The sequence below is a fragment of the Rattus norvegicus genome, chromosome 1 (assembly GCF_036323735.1).
Source record: "Rattus norvegicus strain BN/NHsdMcwi chromosome 1, GRCr8, whole genome shotgun sequence".
Taxonomy (NCBI): domain Eukaryota; kingdom Metazoa; phylum Chordata; class Mammalia; order Rodentia; family Muridae; genus Rattus; species Rattus norvegicus.
The window spans coordinates 27,870,663-27,898,282 of NC_086019.1; the positions used below are offsets into that span (position 1 = coordinate 27,870,663).

Below are 27,620 nucleotides of genomic sequence, written 5' to 3' on the forward strand. Positions count from 1 at the left end.
ATCAGGCTATGAACCTTAGATACAGAATGGAACTGCCTAACCCTTCTATTTAAAAATAATGGTTTTTAAGGATGAAAGGAAAGTAAGGAGGAAAGGCCTGGAAATCCGACTTAGCAGCTAAGAGTAAGATTTGGGTTAGGTTCGTAGGATCCACCTACATGGCTGTTAAGCAACTGACTGAAACTCCTGTGCACACTATGTTCTCACGGCGCACGGAAATACGTATGGGCAAAAACCCCACACACGTAAAACAAAATCCCAGATTTATACTGAGAGCACCGTCTGCGTATCTGCGTTATTCTAACTGTCTCCAAAGCGAGCAGTTCATGGGAATGGTGACTGAAGGTTTGCTGTCTTTACCAGTTCTTATCCATGGGATGGAAATTGCTTTTGAAGATGTCAGGAAAAAAATTATATGGACACTTTTATCTCCTAATGTGTCACTTTGGTTATATAAACTACTTCTTACTCAAACTGTGGCAAGATTCACGGAAAGGCCACTAAGCATCACCTCACTTCAGTCCTTGAAAAAGGAGCCTGTCACGTCGCAGGGCCTCTGCGGGTGAAGTGCCTTGGCCCCTTCAGGGTGGATGGCCTGTGGACAGTGGCTAGACTCAGCCATTACCAGGAACTGGCTCCAGGCTCCAGCCCTCAGCCGTTCCTCTCAGGTTCAGTTCATATGTGCACCCAAACAGACAAGAGGTGAGATTGAGCCATTACTGAGGCATGAGGCCATTTAAGGGTGTGATTGACACATTAATTAGCCCCCCTTCTTCAGATCTGTTAAGTCACTTTAGACAGCAGCAATTTTGAAGGTGACATTGTAGAAGGAACTAAGAATTTCACAAGTGTGAGTGTGAGGTTAACATGTAAGGAAGCAGAGCAAAGCAGCGCGGGGCAATCGGGCGGTCACTTAGTGCCACACAGAGGGAGCGACATTTAGCACAGGTTAAGCCATCGCTTTCTGAGCCATAATAACTGAGGTCTTTAGACCCACCATGGTTCATCTCACTTCGGGATTTTAAATTTCTTGATCTACTATTTTAGCCTTGTCAGGATTTTCACTAACTCTGAAGTCTCTCTGCCTGTCTCAAAGGTAGGCCAACATGAGTGTAAATTCACCATTTACCTGATTGGCACTGGTCACATTTCAAGAAGAAAGAAACGTCGGGTTCCAAAAGTGTCACCTTGTGTCTTACTTAGCAAATGACTTTTTTTTTTCTTTTCTTTTTTTTCGGAGCTGGGGACCGAACCCAGGGCCTTGCGCTTCCTAGGCAAGCGCTCTACCACTGAGCTAAATCCCCAACCCCTGCAAATGACTTTTATAAACAAGCTGTGTTTTTATTTCTATATGTATGTATGTATGTATGTATGTATGTATGTATGTATGTATGTATATGTACTCTAGCCAGCTGTCCATAGGCCCACCAACCCCAAAGAGACTAATGCACTTCACCCTCAGAGGCCCTGCGACATGATATATACGTACACATATATACATGCCTGCAGAGACTGAAAAAAAAATGGCCTTAGATTCCATGGAGCTGGAGTTACGGGCTCTGGGATCCAAACTCAGGTTTTCTGCAAGGGCAGAGTTCTTTAACCACTGAGACAATTTTCCAGTCCCTTAAAGGCATTTAGTAGGAACATAATGCATTGTTTCATGATGTTTCAGTTTACTTTTTCTCTTCATTGTTTGGGTTTTTTCTTTCCCTTATTCCATCTCTGTGTACACTTTCATTACTGGTTCTGTATAAGGGATTTTTCTTTTTTTTAAAGATACATTCTCACTTTAGCCTATGCTGATCTTGAATTCACGGTGATCTATTCTTTTAAGCCTCCCCAATTCTGGGAATAGAGATGAGAGCCACCACACCCAGCAGACTAAATTAACTAGTATCTCCTTTTGGGTTCTGAGCCTTGCACTTTTTTCTTTGCCTTTATAAGCACTTCGTGTAAATTTAAGAGGTTATATCATGAGGCTAACCAAATACCATTTGAATATCCCAGTTCACTTTATCATTGGACAAGTATGCTTTGAATCTGACTGAATAGTCTAGAGGAAAGAGGCAGTCAGAAATGGTTTGATGTCTAGTCATCTGAAAGAGAAAACATACTTAGAAGAAAGTAAAGAAAGTTCTATCAATGCTGCCTGTAGCCATTATGGGTAATGGTTCAGACATTTTTATAATCCCTTTGGGATTCTATTTAAATCATTTCATAATCATTGTCATTTGATACAAGCCTTCACCACTACAATATTATGCATATTCCAAGAGAGCATGAGTTGTGTTCCTTTACAGAAGTTTGCTCTGTTCCAAGTCCTCGTGAATCCGTTGCTCTCTTCCGCTGGCACATAGCACACTACGGCGATAGACAGCTTGTGGGAGTGCGATTCATTTTATCTCTCTAACGTGCTTATCCGCAGATGTCGGATTATGGGATATAAGACTCTCTGATTAATTTGCTTTTCACTTTATTGGCAAGTCTATAATCATTTTTGAAATATTTATTTGTGCTTTATGTTTGTTGACTGCAGTCTTCAAATTCAAAGTATCTGTTCAGTACTGAAAGTAAAATGTCATTACACAGTACATCTTTTTCATGGGTAGGTTTTAAATGTGAAATAGAATATTAAATATTTCCTAAAAACTACTACTGCCACATTTTTCTTAAAGCTTTTGAATAGTACTGAAAAATATTTGAACTAATTGATATGTGATTTGACTTCTTTATCAAGTCAACTGGATGTTGACAGAGCATCCACTACGTATGCCACAGAGGTTCTATCGTTCTAGAGCTAAGCCAGTTACCCAAAATGGTATCTTTATATAAATATGGAGCAGGACAGTGACAAGTTAAGGAGACACGGGGTGATACGAGGGCAGGCACCATTCATGTCCACATGCTGATCTCAATATGATTGCGGAAGGACTGATAGGTGATAGCTTTCTGTTACAAAACGAGAGCTTTCATTGTTTTAAAACACAGAGATGTATACATTATACAGTTCTTCCTCACCTATCATATCTAATAAGCATAATAAATAATATGGTAGGAAAATGTCTAAGCTCTTCAAGAGAGACAGAAAAATAGTCCACATTTATTGATTTATTTATTTAGTCCTAATGATCCACTGTGTTGCATGACTGAGTTACAGGAAGTAGACCGTACCTTTAGACCTACCAGCAAATTCCCACTTGACCATTATCGAGTGATATTTTTTGGGTAAATTAAATATAACTGTACTGTAAGTAACTGGTGTTCTTATTAATTGAGTAAGGGGTTAACATGACTCCTACATATATTGTCTCATTGGCTATATGTGAAAAGACTGTTAGTTTGTCAGTATTTGCAAAAGTAATTATTTCAGGTAAAACTTACACTTTCCTGCTTCTTGTTGTCTAATCCCGAGGCTGGTGTGGACACGGATGAAGAGGGCACTGCCTTCCTGGGCAGTCCCAGGCAGCACTGTTTGTGCCTTTGTTCATGGAGCTGGGCACAGCGGTGAGTCCTGACTTAAATCAGTGGTTCAGGACTGGTGGGGAACTTGTCTGCACTCTATCAAGTGTCAACTGCACAACAGGCAGGGAGAGATTCTGAGCAGGGATAGCCGTGACTCGTAGATAGTAGGGGGACTGCTCTCCACACTGCGCTCTAAAGCCCTGCGCACCCTCTGAGCTTTGGAGAGGCATCACTGGTAACCATAGACAAGGAAACCAAGGCACACAGGAGAATCCATTGATAACTGATATAAGCTGCTGCTTCCTTGCCGTTTCGTGTTATGATTAATCACTTGATACATCGTTCAGTCAAGCAGTATGTCTTTCTTTCTTATTCAGGAAGTGGGGTATGATTCCACTTCAATGCTGACAAAAATCTAACAGGACAGAATTATTAGCCTCGGGAGGTGACCAGATCTTTCAGCCATTTACAGTCAGAAGCTATTCAACACCGAACACCAACGCTGAATTTGACATTATCAAAGTCTTGGTTCTTCCAGTGACTCATTCCTGTATGTAGGGCATACTTTTTCTGAAGAAGCCATTATTGTAATAAAGAAAAGTTACTTTTTAAATTGAAAGTGGATATCATTCCTGCCAAGGTCATCTGCTATGTACTTCATTTTAGTGCTGTTGGGGATTAAGTCGTGTGTTTGGTTGCTTCCCTTCAGAGACTCCAGCTCTCTCTCCTGTTGATGTCATGCCCTCCTTCTCCCTCTTACCCTCCTTCTCTTTCTCCTTCCTCCCTACTCTCTCATTCTGTCTTGTTCTTGCTTTCTCTATCACACACACACACACACACACACACACACACACACACACACACACACACACACACAGCCTGTATAGGGATTTAGAGTATTCTGTATTATTTTTTAAAATTAGAAACAATTGGAAACAGCCTCCAAGTTTAACACTAACATGGTGAGCTAATAAACTTTTGTTTAAAGTGGGACATGATATAGAATTTTGACATTTGACGTACATTACATGAAGAATCACCGTTTTCTTAGACTTTCGTTTTTGTATCCCATTGACTTCAAATAGTTTTCTCCACTGGATGGAAGCAGATGTCTGCTTCACTGTGGGAATGACTGACTGCATTATGGCAATACCATATTAATGTTTATACACTGCATTTGTTTTCCATTTGTCTTTACAACTAGAAAGTCTTCAGTTAAGTTGGGAATTACTGGAATTGCCTTTAGCAGGGTTTCATAGTGAAGGTTCTAACTCTTCCAACAACATGCAGGGGCTCTGTTACTGCTTTGCAGCTTTATCTCTCCTATTATAACCCATTTTAAGGCTCTTTTGTCAAGTTATAAGTTAGATATATAGATAAAGTACCACATGAATGCCCAAATGTTACTATCAGCTGTGCCTATATTCTCTCCATTGTATTAAGATTTGTATAGGCCTTTAAGCTCAAAGGAATGTAACCCTATATTTAAAATAGAGATTGAATCTAATCTTTATTTGTGTATATTCAAACATCACTGAGTTTTTGCTGGGAAGGTTCTGTGGGCAACAGTCTCTTTAATCCTTCTATTCAAATTGTGTTCAGTGGCTGTTTGGGCACAAGCATTGTATTAAGATGAATGAACACATTCAATATTGAGAAATTGAGCTAGAACATCTATAGTTACAAAGCAGTGAGGTAGGAAAGCAGCCAATCACTGTATAAAATGGCTGCCATGACTCTGAATTTACAGAAAAGGTTACTATGTATTTCATTTACCAGACTCTTCTGAAGCATTTAAAACACTTGTGCTTACACCCACCCTCTAACGGGAGAATCTGTTGGGTTGGAATTGTTTAAGGACAAACACTGGCCGTTTGTAAAGGTGACTCCCTGATAGCTTGTGAGGAAAGAGCATGGATGTATTAGGAAAGGCTTTTCGTCCATGGGAGACAGTGCAAGGGCTCCTTCGGAATTGGCATATATTATAGTGTAGACCATGTGAGGCTTAGAGTTGTATAGTTGTGGTAAATAGTTTTGACTTCTAGTTAAGCCTCCTGTGTTACATTGGAAAGAGTAACAATTATATTTTATTTTTATTAAGTCAAGTGACTTGCTGTGAATCTGGGGGGCCTCAGAGTAAAGGGATGTGGGTTATTTGCAGTATTCTTCTTTGTATGCCATAGAAGGAGCTCATTGTGTTTTCAGGGACAGATCCCCTTCAACATAAGAGTTTTCACTGGAAACATAATATCTTGTTTGTTTTTGTTAAAGGCTTTCCAAACACATTAGCATTCACAAAACTTGAGTTTTAGCTTACTGGGACAATGAGAACAAAGGGGCAGACGGAAGTGGACCAGAAATCCAGACTGGTTTTTTGTTTTGTTTTGTTTTTGTTTTTTGTTTATTTTAGAAGAGAGACTGTTGGAGGAATGATAGAATTAAGAGAGCTATTTGAGCCTTAGATGACTATAAAAGAAATATCAGGAAGAAATATGCTAGTTCATACCATAGAATCTCAGAAGGTCTTTTGGTGTATGCCAGTGGTTCTCAACCAGTAGGTCACGACCCCCTTAGAATTGACCCCCTTTCACAGGGGATGCCTAAGGCCATCAGAAAACACAGATGGTTACACTATAATTCATGGCAGTGGCAAATTACAGTTATGAAGTAGCAACAAAAATAACTTTATAGTTTCACCACAGCATAAAGAACTGAATTAACGGGTCAGAGCATTAGGAAGGGGGAGAACCCCTAGTGTAGATCGTGTCTGAGTACGTAGAAGATGTGGTGAATTCTGGGTGTGAAAATGGTCGACTTACTTGGAAATCTGAATAAAGATGAGGAATGTCCCACCTTCTGAAGTGCATGCTTTTGTCTGCCTTTGAACAGGTTGACAGGCAGTCCCGCTCCTTCCAGAGTAATAGCAATACAGACCGAGAAAACCAACCAACCCAGAAAAACAAAAACGAGGAAAAAGTTAAGGTCTAAGAATGTGTCGCCCTGTAACAATATAAGGTGAAATGTCATCCTTGTGCCATCAGATGAAAAGTAAATCCCCCCCCCCCCGAGCCACACTGGGTCAGATGCAGATCCCTAGGGGTGGCTAACTACTCAGACAGTGGGCAGCACCTGGTCAGAGCATGAAGCGGCAAAACAAAATGGTGCGACACTCTCTAAGTTTCCTAGACAGGGTTGTGTTGCTTTGTGACTAATGAAGATACTTACACCATAGAAATCCATAGTCTCATCCTTTATAAAATGTCAATAATTATAGTAATTCTAATAAAAAATAAGTTCCCATGATTATTACAAAGAGAAAAATGATGCGTACAGAGCCCTTTGATAGGGCTCCTTTGTTAGGTGCATATATGTGGTTGAATTTTATTTTAATATTTTGTCATAACTGCATTTGACTTTCAAATCCATTGTATTTTTGTTTAGCCAGGAGAATTCAAATTATATCTGGACCATACTTGCCTGTAATTTATTATCTCTAAAGTAAGAAGTGACGATGGCTTGGTGTTGTAGCTACTCAGAAGCTATGACTAGAGGGTCCCAAGTTCAAAACCAGGTCAAGGCTGCCCTGGGTAACTTAATTAGACAATGCCTCAAAATAGCAGAAAGAGGGTCAAATGTGTATGCAGCATTTGCCTAGCATGCACAGAATTCTAGCTTCAGTTTCCTGTATTTCACTGAGTGTGTGTCTGTCTGTCTGTGTATGTCTGTTTGTATGTGAGAAAGAGATTGAATATTTAATGCCTTTTCAGTTGAAGATCACACAGTGAATAAAATGAACACTTGTAAGACTGATCAGCACTCGTTTTGTAGAAATACCCAGCTTACGTTTGTTTCAGAAGATTATGGGCTTGTGTAGTCACTATAGTCAAGGAAGCTTTTGGCTCACATCTAACGGCATCACTAAATACCTTATATTCACTTCTAAGATGCATTTTCAGGGTTCTGGTATTCCTGCTGTGCTGGCTGTTCTTTTTGTCCCATGTAGGGCACAGTTAGAGATGTATATACTGTATGTCTGCAAGTCCCTTAAAAGCACATTTAGTTAGTGGGGAAAAAGTCTGTTTTCACTGTGACGTGTATCTGGAAATGCAACGCTTTGCATGAGTGTGGCATTTAAATTCAGTGCACAATGATTTGCTCACCAAATTCTGTCTCTGGATACTTCTTAATTGCATCGCTGGTCTTCACTGACGTGAAGGTCTTAGAAACATAGAATAGCCCTGACTGGCTTTTCTCTATCATTTTGAAACTAGAGGTCTGCCTTGTGTTCACCTGTTAAGTTCTGATACAAAAATTCCCTAATGCAGGGAGGTTAAGAATATGTTGGGGCAAGACAGTGAAAAAGAACCAAAACGTATTTATTTGTGTCAAAAGAACTTTGTTAGAAACCATAAACTGGATAGAGGTGGGGAGGAAATGGAGTGGAAGGGCTGGTATGTGACCATCATCTTGAAGTATAAACCCTCTGAGAGCCTAAGTGTATTTTTCACATAGTTTTGATTTTTGAATCACATTGTTTTACTTACCAAAAATAAATAAAATAGAAAACGTTAAAAAGCAAACCTAAAAATAGAATACGAAATGAACAAAGGCACTTAACTGTTTACCAGACTGACTGAATAACCAGGCTAAAGAATTAACTCAGAAAAGTTACAGACGCCTTGCCGTGACACTTACTCAGAGAAATATTCTCTGGGGGGGGGGGGGGGGGAGGAGAGAGGGTTGGGGGGAGGGCTGGGGGGAGGGGAACTGTTTGCAATAGTTTGTCTCACTGCAGAAAAGAGCTACAAGCAGAGTGGGGCTAGAACTGGAGGCATGACTGTATAACCAGAGTGTGGAGTAAGGACTGGATAGACAGGTGCTGCAGCTTTAGGTGATGCTTTAGTAGAAACGGGTGCACCTCTAAAGCCCCGATCCTGGGTTCCAAATAGATTTAACTCCTCATTCAAGATGCAGTGCTCTGGAGAATCTGCTGATTCTAGCTCCATGACAAGGAATTACTCAAGACTAATGCAGACCTGCCGAAAGGGGCTGACTTACTGAGTCTCTTCTGGCCAAGCGTGGGCCAATTAGAAAGATGGTAATGGATTGTAACATGATGATTTAAAAAGGAAATACTGAGGATACACACACACGCAACACACATAACACACACACACACACACACACACACACACACACACACAGAGAGAGAGAGAGAGAGAGAGAGAGAGAGAGAGAGAGAGAGAGAGAGAGATGCAAAGTCCTCTCTTACTCAGAGTTACAGCTAATAGAAGTAGAAGGAATAATAGAACTAGAAAAAGCTACATTCTGGAACCCTACTTCAGTGTCTGATTCAGGAACAGATCATGAACAGATGGAAAAGCAGCCACTGAGTAAAACATTCTTAGGGGAACCAAATACGGCTCCGTGACCAAGTACCAACCTATACGTTACTCACAGAAGGACGAGGCAGTGCTGTGGGGAGTGCCCTGGCAGTCATCACTGGAGCTAAGAGAGCACACTTGCCAGCAGCTGTGGGGAACTGAGCTGTAGGCCTCCTGGCCTGCTGTTTGTCAAGACACCGCACCAGAAAAATGCTCACCTGGTTCTCTTAGGATGAGGTAATCAACACATCCACATTGTGAGACATTCTTCAAAATAACTGACCCGAATTTCTCACATTTAATGACAGCATTTTCTTCAGGTGAAGGGCTGAACCAGCTGAACCACTAGGGCAGCTGAATGGACTCTGGGCTCCTTGATCAATCTTAAATTGTTTTTTAAAAAGCAACTGTGAAGATCATTGGAGGGGAAATTGAGGAAACGTGAATATGGCATTTATATTAGATAAAAATACTTCATGTGGGATCTGTCTTCATCACAAGGTTATACTTTGATTAAATATTTTTAAATGCTTAAGCACAATGAAAAATATGTGTGTAAGAGAGAAGATATCAAATGTATCAAAATAGAAAACTAGAAATAAATCACTTAGTGGATAGATTATAGCCTAGTCTATACTTTATTCCTTTTAAAAAGATACATTAATAATGCTTTGCCAGTAAAGGAATTTGACATATTTAAATTTGCAAACAAGTTAGATTGGAACAGAAGGCAACATTGTAGTTCCCTAAATGTGTGTTAGCTCTGAAATATTTTGGAAGTAGTCACATCATTTTGAGACTTCAAAATAAAACTCTCCTTAGTTGTCCTGTTAGTGTAGATCCTTTGAAAAGTACTTTCCTGTTTAAAAAAAAAATCACCTGTAAACATGTTTCTTGAGAAAATGAACAACAGGAAAAAAGCAAACTGGTGTTAAAATTATCTCCATGACAATCATACATTGCTAGTTTTGCTTATGAGATCAAAGTCTCATCTTGCTTTCTGAAAGGCCAGCTTTGTGGAGGGCAGCACAACAGATCTTGGCGAGAGGCTTTGCGGGTCCTGAGATCTCCACCTGCTGCTCCTCCTTTCTGTGGGTTCTCTGGTGCGGTGGGCTGCAGTGAATGTCCTGTGCCCTACAACAGGACTTTAGACAGAGATAGTCATCCCCTGTCTTTGGCCTGGGGACATATGTCTGCCAAGATTTTGATTATTCTGTTTCAATTTATGTCGATAAGTAAATACTAAGTCCTGCTTGTGCTATGTAGGAAACTAAGATTTAACAGAAACTGCCACATGTCCGTCTGAGATGTAGGTAATCCACAGAAAGAGGGCTTAAGACTGTAAACCAGCTTCTGTGAGATAGAGAATGGCTGGGGTTTAAGAGGGCACACTATGAGGACATTATGCTGTGAGCGCCTGGTATTCTGAGGTCCCTTGACTTTCTCTACTGTCGTGCTTCCTTTTCTCAAAATGGAGGACTGGGCCCAGATGGTTTGGGCCCTTTACAGAACCGTGATTCACGGACCTGAGATCTGGTTGTCTATTTTTTAAATTGCCCTGCTTTCTGATGCTAATTAGTGCAGTCAGGCTGCCAAGTACACATCTGCTCAGGGCTGAATTCTGGATAAAGGCTCTCCTTTGGCTGCACTTGCTGGAAACTATTCATGCTTCACATAGAATATTAGATAATCTCCATGAATACTGCAAGTGTGGGAGAAAGATCAGACTGTAATAGGCTGTACATGGCTAGGCATCTCACAGCAAGGAGGAAAAGGACTGACATATATTAATATAATAGCATTGTTACTTTATTTGACAAAATATTGAGGTATATATGTGGGTGAGTGAGTGCACGTATGTATGTGTTTGCATGCTTTTTTTTAAGGTGGTAGTCTACAATAGAGAAAAGGTTGATATTGTATAGCATTAATACAGCCCTCGAGAATCATTTCAACAGTATGTTTTGAAAAATTTTAGACTAATCATTTCCTTTGACCTAGTAATTTCAGTTCTGGGAATCTAGCCTAAGAAAATAGCCTCTAATACAGAGGCCTTTTTGCCCTGAGGTATTCAGTCCAGCGAAGTGACGTGCATTACTGAATGGAGTGTCCACATAGAGGTGGACTATTGCTGCTTGCTGACAGGTTGCAAAATGGTCAGTATATTCTCAGTTTCCTGGATATCAGAAAGTGATCACACACAGTAATAACATAAGAGGGGCTCACACTGCATAGATGTGGGCAGGTAGGATACTAAAGTGAGTTACATGTAGACTATGATATGATATGCATGCGCGCACGCATGTGTGTGTGTGCGCGTGTGTGTGTGTGAGTGAGTGTGTGTGTGTGTGTGTGTGTGTGTGTGTGTGTGTGTGAGAGAGAGAGAGAGAGAGAGAGAGAGAGAGAGAGAATGTCCAGAAAATAAAAAATAAAAGAACTTGTTTAAAATGGTAGTATTTAGATGATAAACCAGGGCCTGATTTTTCTACTCCCATTTTCCAAATCTCTTTTATAAAACCATTTATTAGTTACACAAACACAGGTCATCTCATTTTCCCTATATGATCAAAACAACTAGGAAAATAAGGTATTATATCCTTCAGTAAACAAGGCCATTCACTGACCAAAGCTGTTGTCAGATATTACCCCATGTGCTCCAAGTCCCCAATATGTCCTTACGAGAGAAAAGAGAAGTGCACTGGCCACAGCTACGAAGTAAATCAATACAGCATTTGCAAGTCTGTTTGAAAGTATGTCTTAAGAGACTTATAGTCATCACACACTTGACCTAACAATCGGTCCATTTTTCCCTTATACGTCTATCCAGTGAGACTGAAATTATAGCTTTTTGTTTAGGAATAAAAAATAGATATTTCAGATCTCTCATATGAAATAGTGAGATTATTTAACCATCAGATATAATTTGTATAGTTCTGTCACCTTTAGTAGAAGTCTCTTAATGTTTTAGTCAGCTAGTGGAAGTTCAATAACTAATGCATTAATAAACGTCAGTAGCAAATGTGTGCGTTATTTAGCTTTTGGTCACTAAGACAAAAAAAAAAGGGAAGAGACCATCCAGTGGGATCCATTTTGGCTCATAGTATCAGAGGATACAGCCTGTGGTTGACTGGATCTGATCTTTCCTGCTAGGATGTATGAACGTCTGGAGGAGAAGTCCTTGTCTCTAGTTTCCAGGAAGCAAGGAGAATTGGCAGGATGGGGCCAAGTACCAGGTTTACCTTTCTGGGGTACACTGCTCAAGTATACCCTGCCTTTGGGTTTTATTACCTCCTAATTTTCTATGGAGAGTTTGAATGAAGCAATAGACTAATCCATTGAAGAAGGTAGAGTGTGAGATTAGCCCTTCATTATCTGACACTCTGCAGGGACACTTAATCTCTGAACCATAGTACTACCTTTTCTTCTGAGCTGCTTAGGAACACCTGCAGACAGAAGCTGTCGGAGAGAGCCACGGAAACGCCCTTTTTCAAGGATCACAGCAAATCTAAAACCATAGCAAGCTGTGAGTATGGGCGATTCTTAAGAGACTGGCCGGCCATACAGCCTGAATAAGTCTGCTCTGGCACTTAGACCTGGCCATTTTTATCCTCTTTGTCACGGAGTGAGGCCATTTTTCATGCCTCCTCACCCTCGTTAAAATAGTCCAGAATCATATACCATCTATTCTATAACAGGGTCATTTTCTCACCTACTCCCCCTATTATTAGTGACACCTGATCATTACATACCAGAGCCCATGCAAAGCTGTCTTAGCCTCTTTTCAAATTTCAACGCATGTTTGTTAGGTACACACTCTGTGCCAGGTCATCAGCAGGTGTGGGAGCTACAGGAACAAGCGCACCACAGTGCTATCTTTAAGGACTTATGAGACAACAGGAAAACATAATACAGACCACACTACTTGAGTAAGCATCATTTGCCGAAGGCACACACGCTGTTTTAAGATCACCAGGTACAGTTTTGATAGATCAATGTCTTTTAGTAGTATTTGCCTTCTGTACTAAGATCTGAAGAATTTATATAAGTAAATGTTCAAAAATATGTCCTAAATGATGTAAAATGCGCCCTAGCATGTGTAAGAGTCCAGAGGAAAGCAAATATGATGGAAACAGCCTGTGAGGGGGAACAGGGGGCCCCCAAAGTGGACAATCGTGAGTCAGGGCTGGCTTCACATAATGAGAAATCTTCACTTTATTTCAATGTAAGGGCATTGGATACTTTATAATTTATGAGACTCTGTGCTCACTTCAGTAGCACATATACTAAGTTATGAGATATGATGATCAGAATTGTATCTTAAAAACAGTGCTCTGCCAGTGGAAGGGGAAGCCCTGGGTCCTGCTAAGACTGAACCCCCAGTGAACTAGATTGTCGGGGGGAGGGCGGCAATGGGGGGAGGATGGGGAGGGGAACACCCATAAAGAAGGGGAGGGGGGAGGGGGATGTTTGCCCGGAAACCGGGAAAGGGAATAACACTCGAAATGTATATAAGAAATACTCAAGTTAATAAAAAAACAAAAACAAACAAACAAAAAAAAAACAGTGCTCTGGAGAAAGAATCCTGTGTACTGTTGGTGGCGACGTTAGCACAGCTGCCATAGGAAACAGTACAGCGGAATTACCATATAATCCAGTGACCCCATTAGAGGATATAATAACTATGTTTCCATACCCACTGCAGTCCTTGTCTACCTATGCCGTGGGAACAGCCCACAAGTCCACCAGTGGATGGATGAGTAAGAGAGTCCATGTGTGCAGTGGAACGGATAAAGCGGAGGGTGCTCTGCCCTTTGCTATAACCCAGAGGACACTGTTTGGACTGGGATAAGCGTGCACAAAACCATTTACCACACGACTTCACCTAAGCATCAAATCCAAAAGCACAAGCAGTAAAGATTAGAGTGGAATAAGAGGGTCTGGGACAAGAGGGACTAGGGAGAGGCAAAGGATGCCAGTGACCTCAGGTAAGATGACAGCACAGCAACTGTAAAACTAGTGAACTTAACTGTTTCACTTAAACAGGAAGTTATAAAAGTTGGACATTTACACACATGTGACACCTCAGGTTTCCCTTCGCCTAAATGCTTGTTCAGTAACTTGGATTTAGGAGGAGACAAAGGCCCTTTCTGGCAATATTTGCCAAGTATTGATGAGAAGTAGGGAGCTATCTTCTCAAAGAATCAAGGTAAGTTAGGGACATCTAAAAATTGCTTAGTATCTGACATTACATCTCAGTGTGCTTCTCAAAAAGGGAAATTATGTTGGACTTATGACTTTACAATAATAAATAAAGAAAAAGAACTTGTTGCCCTATAAATTCCAGAATCTAAACATTCTACATACTTAATTGGTCAAAGCTTTATTTGGTCACGAAGTTTTCTCTTTTGTTTGTTTTAAAATACAGTTTTACTCTGTTGGTTCGGCTGGACCCTAACTTCATGGTCCTCCTTTTTCTGCCTCCAGAGTACTGGAGTTACAAATGTGAGCCACCACACCGACTCTAACTGTCCCCTGGAGAACAGGCTAATTCTGTCTATTAAATGCAAGCATTTTCTTTAGACCCAACGGTTCTGATCTAAGGCACTCATCTTTCTTAGGTAATTGTGTAGAGTTGAATAATGCATGTAAAATATTAGATATTCCAGCATTGTTTGATACAACAAAGTACTAAGAATAATATAGATATCAGGATAGGCATTATGACTGGTTATAATAAAATGGTATGCTGTACTAGGAATTATGAAGAATCAGTAAAACCTACTCAAATTAATATAAGCATAGCTCTGGGACACATCACCTGATAAAGAGAGTACGACAAGGATTATTCATAGACATTTGTATTCGGGAGGATAGCGGAGATCCTTGCATTTTGCAGCCACCCTGCAAAGTCTCTGGAAGGAAACCCCAGCCTTCTGTGTCTGTGAGGAAACAGGGCCTGGCTGAGACCCAGGCTTGTCCATTGGGTTTGCGTCCTACTTCTTTATCGAAGAACCATGAGAATTTACAACCTTAAAACTCATGAGTTGAATATTTACATTTACTTTAAAGGTGGTTATAAAATCCAGAGAGTGAAGGGGAAACGTTTGAGTAATACAGGAGCATGATTACTTGAAAGAAAATACCTAGAACTGGCTATGTAAAATCCAATAATCCATTAAGTCTACAGTTATTTTAAATATTTAATGTTTAATCTTTCTTTCTTCCCCTTCTCCCTCTGCATGTGTGTGTGTGTGTGTGTGTGTGTGTGCGCGCGCGCGCGCGCGCGCTATCTGAGCATGTGCTTGTCATAGTCTCAGGTGTTCAGTCTGGCTTCTGTCTTGAGCTACAATCTTTAATTCCATTGTTCTATGTGCCAGGCTACCTGGCCCATGAGCTTCTAGGTTCTCCTGTCTCTGCCTCTCATCTCAGCATAGAGACATTGGGACACAGGATCAAACATGTACTGCTGCATGTGGCTGTCTGTGGGTTCTGGAAATTCAAACGTAGATCCTCATTGCTTGCCTGGCAAGCCCCTTACCCACTAAGCCATCTCTCCCTAGCCAATCTATTGACCCTTCAAGTGAGGTGAGCATTCAGGTTGTTAATTCTGAGGCACCTGCCCTGGGCTCTTCTCTGAGTGCTCACAAATCTGAGTCCCCTCCGATGTTCTTTGTGGTTATGTGGATATCATCTTTTCTGAAATCCCATCTGTCCTTTAACCATTTTTTTAAAAACTGTGTTGGTCGTATTTTTTCACTTTTTATACTTTCTGGTTATGAGACTTGTCATTTCTGTTTTGTGAATTTTATTTCATAATTATGAGTCTCGACTCTTCTACATTTTCTGGTTAGTGTAGGTGTGAATTGAACTGTTTGTATAATGAATGCTTTCCCATCGTGTGTAAGAAGTACTTTCTGGTACAAAACTGTTCTCGGGTGCCTTTAGAAGCTTCTTTTTTACTTACATAACCATAACCCACCTCGTGCAAAGGGGACATCTAAGACTAACGGCCATGAGATTTAAGGAACCCGGATGAGTTACTGAAACAGCTGTCTGCCACGTTACTGTGTACCATCGGTGTGTTTAGCTTCCCTGTGGACTGCTTTTTGTTCTGTACGCCTGGTCCACTGTTGCAAGATCTGCCCTCAAGCCAGCACCATTGTATCGTAATCCTGGAGCTCCCAGATTAGTTTTAAATCTTGCAGAACAAGTTTTACTGCTGTTCTTTCCTTGATCAAGTATTGACTTAGTCCATTCATGCCTTTATAATCAAATATTATAAGCTAGGGAGCTGTTCAACTTTAGATATTGAAAGCCTCCCAAGGCTTTACATGTGGAGACTGGTTCCCACCCAGAGGCACTATAGGACATTGGGGGTTCCTTTGGGAGATGGGAGCTAATGGAAGAAAGGTAGGTCATTGGGGACATGTATTGAAGAGCTCCCTTCTGTTGCTCCTTACTTTCTAGATGGCATGAAGTAAGCTTGCCTCTTCTGCCACATGTTCCTGCCACATGCACCACTGCGGACCCACAGTGAGCATGAACTGGAACTTTTGAAACTGAGCCCTGAGAATGTCTGTGTTTGTAGACAGCTTTTTTTTTTCCAGTGTGTCTCTCAACATAGAAGGAGAGACAGAGCTCTCTGGGGTCGGTTTCATAATCCCACTTGCAGGGGCTCCACTTTCATGAGTCAATCTCCTTCCAAAGGCCCTCTCTCCTGATATTTAACAATGGTCGTTACATGTCACTTATAGGCTCTGGGGAGCTCAAACAGTGGAAAGTGTCATGATTATGAATATATATATGTATATATATATATGTATATGTGTGTGTGTGTATGTTTTCAAATTACCTCATAATATTGAGTCCACTTTCCCCAAAAATAAGAAAAGGAAAACTGCTAGAAATTTCACTTAACTTGAAATAGTAGCTGCTTCCAGATTGGTTTTACACTTGTCAGTGTTGAATCTCCCAGTCCCAGAATGCAGTGTGTTCTCCCAGTCCCAGAATGCAGCGTGTTCTCCCAGTCCCAGAATGCAGTGTGTTCTTCCAGTCCCAGAATGCAGTGTGTTCTCCCAGTCCCAGAATGCAGTGTGTTCTTCCAGTCCCAGAATGCAGTGTGTTCTCCCAGTCCCAGAATGCAGCGTGTTCTTCCAGTCCCAGAATGCAGCGTGTTCTTCCAGTCCCAGAATGCAGTGTGTTCTCCCAGTCCCAGAATGCAGTGTGTTCTCCCAGTCCCAGAATGCAGTGTGTTCTCCCAGTCCCAGAATGCAGTGTGTTCTCCCAGTCCCAGAATGCAGCGTGTTCTCCCAGTCCCAGAATGCAGCGTTTTCTCCCAGTCCCAGAATGCAGTGTGTTCTTCCAGTCCCAGAATGCAGTGTGTTCTCCCAGTCCCAGAATGCAGTGTGTTCTTCCAGTCCCAGAATGCAGCGTGTTCTCCCAGTCCCAGAATGCAGTGTGTTCTTCCAGTCCCAGAATGCAGTGTGTTCTCCCAGTCCCAGAATGCAGTGTGTTCTTCCAGTCCCAGAATGCAGTGTGTTCTCCCAGTCCCAGAATGCAGTGTGTTCTCCCAGTCCCAGAATGCAGTGTGTTCTCCCAGTCCCAGAATGCAGTGTGTTCTTCCAGTCCCAGAATGTAGTGTGTTCTTCCAGTCCCAGAATGCAGTGTGTTCTCCCAGTTCTAGAATGCAGTGTATTCTTCCAGTTCTAGAATGCAGTGTATTCTTCCAGTTCTAGAATGCAGTGTGTTCTTTTAGTCATTAGTTGCTTTTTGACGTTGTTTGAGAAGATAATTTGTTATATTTACCTCTGTTGGAAATATTTTTATCATCCAAAATGTCATTGGTTCTTGAAGATTATCTTTGATTTCTCATAACCACTATACAGAAATATGTAAGCTTGTGCATTACTAACCTATTTAGTGCCCTTGCTTATATGAAGCAAAGAAAGCCTTGAATGAATATGCAGAGTGGATGAAGTTCTGAGGAAATTTGTTTTACATGAGCACAGCTATGTCAACAACCCAGTGCCTCAGATGTCGGGACAGCAAATCCTTCCTGTGGTGAAGCTCAGAAGTCCACATAGCCTTCCTCTGGTCTAAGTGTGAATGTTGACAGCCTACTCAAAAACTATCAACCACAGCTTCCTTCTGTCAGATGACTGCAGCTGAAGATAGCCACACTACAGAGGCCGTGTTCATCTGGATATAGTAAACCTGCCTCTGCTTTAGATACAGAAGACGAACGCTGGGGTTCTGGTTACTGTTGCTCTGTGGATGGTGCATCTCCATTGGGCCCCAGGTTCTCTGTACATGTATCTATGTGTCTGTCCTTTCTTATTCCTTTCACCAACTAGAGTCTAGATTCCAAGACCAACCTGTGCAACATTTTGCACTTGCTAGATTTACATTTAATTCTAATAGTTTATTGGTTAGAACTCAAAGTCTCTACGTGTATGATCATGAAATCTGCAAGTCATGAGGGATTGAGTTCCTCATTTCCAATGTGTTCAACTCTCATTTCCTTTTTTTGTCATCTTGCTTTGGTCAGACACTCTACTGGGTGTTGAATAATAGTGACATTGGGGATCACTGCCCCTAGTACAACGTTGAGAAGAAACTGTCAGTGTTTCACACTTTTGGTATTTTCTGTGGATGTTCTTGTAGCTATTCCTCATCACACTAAGGTCACTGTCATATAACCCTAGTTTTGGATGTTCTTGTAGCTATTCCTGATCACACTAAGGACACTTTCATATTGCTGATATTCAGAATGATTTTCTCTTGAATAGATGTTGAATATATCAAATGTTTCCTGATGTGTGATGAGCAAAAGATCTTTCTCCTTTATGGTGTTTTAAACTTTATTTTCTTAAAAATAAGATTTTTAAAATTTGTCACTATTAAAACTTTGAATTTTAAGCAGATCTTTTGACTGGTGTTCCCTGTGGAGCCTTGGCACCTGTCCCTTTACCTGCAGCCTTTCCAAACCAATTATCTTAATCATACAACTCTTTCCTAGTTCAAACCTGGCTGCCTTCAGCATTTCTTCTTTTTTAAGAAAGGGGACCTACTGACAGGCAAGCCTTTTTGTGTCTTCCCCAATGCCAGCCAGAAGCAATGGATTATCCTCTTCTTTCAAGACATCTGTGTGTCCTCTTGGACCATGATTTTTCTCATCATCTTCTGGGAATGGCAGATGTGTTGGTAATGAAGCTCTTGCTTACTGGTTCTTGTGTTTTTGTAAAACCAATGCAAAATAGATGAAGCCAATAACTGCCAGTAGGCTTCACGTTACCATTGCTGTAATCACAACCTGCCTTTTGTTGTTGAAAATGTCATATATGCATGTGTGTGTTTTGATTAAATCCACCCCCATACCTTCCCCTCCAACTCCACCACTATTCCCTCAACCATTTTTCCTTCCTAATGCTATATGCTCTTTAAAACCATAAAACAAAAAACAACAACTGAGTTCCTGTGCAAGGATGTAGGACTGTCTACTGAAATATAACTAGCCTTTCAGAGGTCCTAGGAAAACTCCATTCCACACTGGAAGTCATCAGTTGACAATAGATCCTTAGCTAGGGGTGTAACATAATGAGCTTTCCCCATCCATGCTGGGATTTTGGCTGGCGTGGCCTTATCCGAGTCGTGGTCATGTAGTCACAGATGCTGTAAGTTCATGTGTGCAGCAGCTCTGCTATGGCCTGCAACTACTGTTTCACTGCAGACAGTTACTGTCTCTGACTCTTAAATTTTCACTATCCCCTCTTCTGAGGTGATCTCTGAGACTTGAGGGATGGGCTGTGATGTAGATGTCCAAATTAGAACAGAACATTCCATAGACTCGCTCTGTATATCAGAAGTTATAGGTGTCTATATTAACCTCCATCTGTTTCAAAACGGAGCTTCTCTGATGAGGGTTGGAAAAGGCATGATCTATAAGCATAACGATAAGAACCCGGAGGAAGTGGTGCAATTTAATACTGTGTCCATTTGACGGTAACATTATGTTATTCCCAAAGGTCAATGACTTAGCCACATTCAGTTCTTTGGCCCAGTTAGTAGTACCAAGCATGATTTCCATGTCAATAGTAATGGACCTTAAATCCTATCAGAAAGTGGTTGGTTAATCCCATAGCATTCCCGCTGCCACTACTGCAGTGGAGAGCCTGTTGTGTCAATCTAGGCATTGCTATAAAGTAGCTTCCAGGGATCACAACTGGATAAGACTGCTGGTTACCTTTCTCCCCCAGTATCACGAGAGAGGCTTCCTGCACTGTGGAAGCTAGCCAGTAGGGATGAAACTTTCATGATGGTAGCAGCTTGATTTCCCCATATCCTTTGACTCACAGCAACAGAGTCTTAACGCAGGTCCTGGAGGGCCACCAAAAAGCAGTGGCAATAGGCTGTGATGTTTCAGGGTGGTCTTCCTTACTGACCAACTCCACTTTTGACCGTAGAATACATTTTGTTCCAGTTTAGCTCATTTCCATGAAAACTGACCAGGCAGGCTCGCTCCACACATCCTCAGTAGTTAGGATAAAGCTCCAAAATCGATCTGCAGATCAGCAAGGTTCACTTCATACACACAGTCCTGAGGCTATGGGATGCAGTGCTGGGTCTCTATAATGGCCGATATTTATCTATCTAGAGCTTTCCTGTCTGACAGATCTACCTTAGAATATGGATGAACCACTTTCTTCTTGGCTCCCCTCTGCCATCTTTCCTTAGGTGCTTGTTTTTGACAAACACCATGGTGCTCTCCAGAGGGCCAGTAAGGCATCTTTGTACCATTAATGTGTGAGAAGCCTCAGTTGATAATCCTGCTTGCATTTTTTACAATAGGACCAGTTTTATCATGATATAGCTCCTGTGTTGGTCAGTTTAGTTTGTGAATACTTTCTCAGGGTTTTTGCATCAATGTCTATAGAAGAGATTGCCCAATATTTTTTTCCTAGCAACTTCTGTTGCAGGTTTTGTCATCAGGGTTATGCTAACTCCATAAGAATTAACAACAATGGCTTCTTTCCCCCTTTTTTGCGAAATTATGGTGTAATGTTAATGTTATTTTATCCTTGACTGCTAGTGGATTCACCTATAAGGCACCTAGGGCTGAAGTTTTCCCGTTTTGTGATACGCTTCCTTTTCACGGTTGCATTTATTATTTTATGTGTGTGTTTAGTGGTTTTGCTTCAGGCTCCTAAATACGGTGTTCTTTGCACTCATGCTGCTCGTACCTGGTAGAGCAATAAAAAGGAAAGCATCTTAAGGTGTTACCATAGGACATCGTGGAAGCTGCTGAGGAAACTAAAAACTCCTACGCAGCTGGCTCAGGAGATAAAGCACTTGTGCAAGCATGAGGACTAGAGTTTGAATCCTGAGCACTCATATAAAAAGCCGGTGGGCATGGCAGCTGCCTGTATTCCCAGCACTCAGGAGAGGAGACAAGTTGGCAAGTTGGCTAGCCAGACTTAGAAGCTCTGGGTTTAGTGAGAGACCCTGCCTCAGTAAATAAAGAAAGCAGTCTGTGAAAACACCTGTCTCCATGCCTGTGTGCGTGCACATAGATGCATGTCCATCCATTAACATGTCTACATATGCCAAAAAGCAAACACAAAAATATCCCAGAGCATCCACCTCTTCATGGCTGCTGATGCTGGAAAGCAGCGAGCTGGGAAGCCGTTTGCACAGTGGATGCTGAAGGCGTCCTGATGCTGCTGCTCACTGTTCAGGATACAGACAACGCGATCCTTTGGTATCAGGGGAGCAAAAGGCTGTAAACACCTTGTAAAGTCTCATGTCCAACTTAAAACCAAGGTCCAAATCATTTGATAAATTGATTTTGAGGCCCCAGATTGTACCTTTTTCCGTCCTTTTCTTTGGAGAATTTAGTTAATTAATCCACCACTTCAGAGGTCTCTCTTACCTTAGCCACTAAATTACTTTTGAGTTTTCTCATGTGGCAAATTATCCATCTAGCTCAGGTGTTAAGTGGATAATTATGCTTCCTGCTGACACCTTGGAGATTGTTTTACAGTTAAGTAATTTTCTTCTTACAAGATTGAACTTGTTCAGAAGAAGCAGAGAACATATTTTTCAGTGAGGTAAGTAGTAGCATCAGCATTGAACACAACAAAATGCAAAGTCAGTTATGTGTACTCAGAACGTCGCTGTACTGTAGACAGATGTCGGCTGGCACTTTGCAAACGTTGGTTTGATATTAAGAGACATTTGGGGAAATGTTTGGCATGACAGTTATAGTAGCAGAGGAATGTCTTAATTCTTGGAACCATATGAAAATATGTATGAGTGAAATGACATGATGTTGGGTGTTTACTTCAAAACGAGATGCAAGCTCTAAGTAAGTCAAGTCCCCAAAGAGTCTGTATTGGTCATAAGTTGACAATTGCTTAAATGAGAGAATGAGCACATGAGGATTCCTAGCGCCTATCTACCGTTTCACATATGATTGTAATTATTCCTAGTGAAGGCTTTTATAAAACACTGGGAAGATAGTAATTGAAGTAGTAACATCAAACCCAAGTTACAAAATCTGCCAGCACTGATCACTGTTGTCAAGGCCATGAAGGAAGGCTTCATGATTAATCTACTCTATGTACCCATCATTTTTGTCACTATCACTACACAAATGTTACTATAAACTGTAAAAAGGATAAATGGTGGAGTACATGTGGGTGGGAATGTAAATTTCCACAGCCAGACTGGTGAGATGGCTGGGGGAAGGGTGCTTGCCCGTAAGCCTGACCATCTGAGTTGAATCCCCAGGAACCATATGGTGTAAAAAGAGAACTAACCCCTCTACATTGTCCTATGACCTTCACATGTGTCACAAGTGCTAACCCACCCCCTGTGAATTAATTTTAAAGTAAATAAAATAATTTACTACAGCTATTATGTGCAATGAAAGAATGGCTCCTCTCAAATACTCACTACAAAAATATATACTCGTGTGTGTGTGTGTGTGTGTGTGTGTGTGTGTGTAATATATACATGTAAAGCGTTATCTCCACTTCCATGTGTATTGCATCGTTTTTCATAAGAGCTAACAGGCAAAATTAACCTAAGTATCTGTTAGTAGACGGAGAAACTATGCTTTACATTGTCATACTTATGAATACACACACACACATTGGAGTACTACTTAGTCTTTTAAAAAGAGGAAATTCTGTCATCTACCACAGCATTACAATGTTGAGTGAGGAAGGCACACACGGAAAGATAACTGCTAGATAATCTTACTCAAGTTAGAATCCGAAAACGATGAAGTTGGAGAAGCAGAGAGTAGCTAACTATCCAGAGCTGGCTGGTAGCAGCGGTGAGAGACATGGGGGTATTTGGTGAATGTTCATCAAAGAATACAAAACTTCAATTAGAAGGAATAAGTTCAAGGTGCTATTGTCCAATGTGGTCACTGTGGTTAATAATGAGAAGCTTGAAGGTTGCTAAGGATTTCAGTGTTCCCGCTCCAAAATAATAAATATTGAAATGAGCTGTAGCCAGTCCACAGTGGATCCATATTTTAAAGCATCACGTTGCACAGTGTAAACACAGATAACTTTGTCAATTAAAAAAAGGCCTCATTGGTCTTACTTACAAAATTTGCTGTATACTGGCTGCCGCTAGGCACCCAAACTCAGCCAGCAGCAGCCTGCTCCCTGAACATCTGGTAGACCCAGATTTTATCGAGAGCTACTATTTTCTTAGCCTGCACTTTGGCTCCTGTATGGTAGGTGCATTCTCCAAGAAGCGCTTGAACGGTTTATTTACTTATTAATGTGATATGTTATACCTTGTTTTAAAACCTGGAAGTGACTCAAATTGAATTTTAATTTAATCCAGAATTCTTAATATGATTAGGAAAGCCTATATGATCACATTTACCTGACACAGCAGCTTCATTCCACATATTTCTGTCCTAGGCTACACACAGTAAACTTTATCCACTGGACTGTGTTCTGAACATAGGCACATCAGGTTCCTGTCTGGGGAGGGACCCACAGTCCTTGGTTCCTCTGCCTGTGGAGACTTTCCCTGTATCACAGTTCTTCAGGCCCTGTGGGAAGCTGTCACTTCTCCATCGTGGCAAAGATAGCAATCTGCACTTAAAATTCTTTTCTTCCAGTAAGCCCAGCATAGCCGTCTCTTCCCATCTCTCTAGAAGTCTTCGTGTTCTTTGCCCTGTGAAGCCCACAGTTTGCTGAAATCTGACAGGTGACTAGTTGTGGGACACACTGTTACGCCATGCACCATCCAAGAGTAAAACTATTAAAAACTTCAACTTAATGCTAACCAGTTCTTGCTTGTAAGACAAATTTTACTTTTGAGGTGTTAAAGGGTTTTTTAATTTAAGTGTATCCCTGAATTAATAGGATATATATTGCTGGGTAAATAAATGAATACACATTGCTTAGTTAAGACACTTGTCAGATAATCTTTTGAGAGAATTGTCTGAAAACGATATACATGTAGCTGTCAAGAGTCAGACAGGTCATGAGTCACACTCTGCCTGCGAAGGGGTGTGGCTCTGGGGAGGAAGTGTGCATTAATTGAAAGGCTTGAGTCATTGTTCCAACTGCCAATTACTGGCTTCCTGAAAATAATTCAAATTCTGAATGTGTAATTCTGAATATGTTAACCTAGAGTAGGCTAGGAAACTTAAAATCTCAAAAAACTTATCCAGGGACTTTTGTGTGCGTGTATGTTTGTCTCATACTACGAAAGCCAGAGGAGAGAGTGCTGGGTGCAGGAAGACGATGGAATTGCCAGTGAGCAGCTGAGGCATATGTGCCTGAGGTCGTCTCCCCGGGCTGGGTAGAGTGCTGTGTGTAGTCGCCAGTTCAGTGTTGTAGGGTAAGGATTTGGGAGCTTTGAGAAAGAATAGAGCGAAAACTAAAGGAAATAAGGTGCCCACGGAAATGGAATAGGTTCTCAGAAAGCCAAGAACCACTGAACAAGAGCAGATGCCTGACCGGATGCTGGATGGCATCCGAGTGTGGTCAGGTAATAAACACCCACCGCTCAAAGAGTAACAAGATAGCCCTGTCCTGCGGAGGCCTGGGATGCTTCTACTCTCCTCAGTGCATGGCATTTCCTTAAGACCCGACTGGTCCAGATAGCTAGAAAAGTGCTGCGTCCATCCCTACCACTTACACGGCTGAAATAAGTAAATGCAAACAGAGGAAGATGGAGGTTAACTCCAAGCATCAGGCAGGAAAGCACTAAAATGGGCCGTTACCTGTTAAATGAAAGAAATTCTGCTTCCATGTGCTAGGAACTGGTGTTATTTTTATAGAGGAAAATGTCCAGGGACCTCAGATAGTGTGACACCCTGCCCTTGTGCTCTGATGCAAGCTCATTTGTTTACAACCTCTTCTTTACTGATATTTTGGGGTTCAATCCAATTTTCCTACCCTCTTTTACGGGTGTGATCATCAGTTCACACGAATGCTTCCTGTGTAAGTCAATGCAGCTGGGGTGAATGGAACATGGCAGCCCTGCCCCAGAGAGCTCTGCATTTACCTCCAGGCCTTTCACAGAGGGTGTTGGTTTTGTGTGCTTGGAACAGCTTCATCCTTACTGGCTAAGTCCTGATGATTCTAAGCTCTCACTGGAAGCTACACTTATTCTGAGAAGGCTGGTCTGATCCGTTCACGTCTGAAGTGACCAAGCTTCCCACACCTTTCGGCGACACCACCCTGTCAGGCCGACATAGCTTCAGTCCGGGTCCAGATGCATGCATCATTCCTGATAGGGACCTGCCGAGCGTCATCACTTAACTCAGTGCCTAGTTCTAAGCAGGGCTTCATAGATGTCCACAGAGTATGCAAAATGAACATTTTGTCATTTTTAAGGATTTGTTACCAGTGTCATAAACCCAAACACTTACTGGTCCATGGGTACTTTTGTCAATATGAAAAGCTATAAAGACCTCTTTCTTGAAGTATAATTCAAAATAATTTACTAGAAAAAATAGTTGGAAAGCCAGTGATTGGAGGATATCTAAACAGTCAGGTTGCTGAGCAAGGGAGACCAACCTGGGTTGTAAAGTGAAACTGTCTGAAAATCTGGTTTAGTCCTGATATCTTACAATGCTAATTTATCCAGAAGACCACAGAGCTGAACTGGGAGAGAAGTGATACCAAGAATGTCACTGTTCACATTTGGATTGGAAACTAGGTGACAGACACATTAAACATGACAGAAAATGACTAAAACAGGAGACGTTAGTACAACTCACTTTTAGAGTAGTAACTTCAAGAAAGTAAACTTAGAGTAAAGGGGAACTGGGATGTTTTCTAGAGTAGTGGTGCGTCTAGACGGTCGTCTGACACCATAATCGCCTTCACACACACACACACACACACACACACACACACACACCACACACACACACACACACACACACACACACACTGTGAGAGGAAGACTGACAATAGAAGCCTACATGACAAACAATTACAACTCTGATTTTGGCAAGCTATTCCGACATTCTGAGAAACAACACACTCACGCACAAGAGAAAAGAATGTAGGAAGAGTGAGGTGAAAATGGGTCTGGAGAGAGGAAAAAGATAGCTGTTAAGAACAACTACAAATAAAAACCTTAAACTCACACTCACTTTTGACATCGCTGTTCACCTCTCACAAACTTGAGAGAACTCGTGTAAGAGTTAAAGGTAGGGGCTGGGGATTTAGCTCAGTGGTAGAGCGCTTACCTAGGAAGCGCAAGGCCCTGGGTTCGGTCCCCAGCTCCGGAAAAAAGAACCAAAAAAAAAAAAAGAGTTAAAGGTAACAGAAAGCTGGGAGGACTTGCAAATACCACGAGAAGTGATGATCTAACCTGATTATGTAGAAGAGTCTGGCTAGCTTTAAGTGAATGCCCTTGACTGTATATTAGTAGACTGTTAAAGTATAAATTACCCTATAATTTTACATGAAAGTTGTATAAAATGTGTCACAATTTTATTTTTAAAATATCTCCCATAACATTTATTTGTTGATAAGTTTTCTCACCGTTACAAGATTTTATCATTGCACTTAAAATGTCATAATAACACCACTGTATTTTCAGCTGTTTTGTATTTTTTTCATTTGGTGTATGTGTGCATAGAAGAGGAGACTTGCTTGTGCCATGCATATGGGGTCAGAGGGCAACTTTTGGAAGTCGGGCCTCTTCTATTTTGTAGGTCTTGGGGATTGAACCCACATCCTTAGGTTGATGACAACCAGGACTTTTCTTATTTTTCCTATACCAAAGAAGGGGTTTGGTTTCTTTTCGTATTTCCAAGATTGTGATAAAATTGGAGCTATTTATGTGCTTGTCATGGCAGGGCCACAGAAAACTTTAATTTGGGTCATGACTGTTATAGACTAGTAGCTATTAAACTTTAGCACTTTATAGCATCTCTCTTTCTAAAACTGCCCGAAGCATAAGACTGAAGACAGCAGTGCAGTTGAAATCTCTGAGTACTTCTTGGTTGGCAGGGCCCGGGGCCCTGAGTCGTCTGCGCACTGTTCAGCTGGCTCTCTGCCGGACGCTCTCTCACCCTGAAGTTTCCAAAGAGTATGATAGACCACCGCTTCCTTAATGAGCCTGTGGATCGTCAAATAAGTTCGCAAACCTACTCGTCACAGAACGCTTAAACGTTTTATAGATTCTGATTAGGTTTGATACTTAATATAGGTTTCAAAATGACCAGTATTCCTTATGCTATCTGGAAAGGTAGTTGATAATCTTTTCTTGAAAGTA

The 27,620-nt window shown here is 41.3% G+C and overlaps 1 protein-coding gene across 1 annotated transcript in view; it reads left to right on the forward strand.

The window, feature by feature from the left end:
• Nucleotides 1–27,620, forward strand: part of Rnf217 (ring finger protein 217) — a 92,065-nt gene that overhangs the window by 34,922 nt on the left and 29,523 nt on the right. The gene's annotated exons all lie outside the window — the stretch shown is intronic.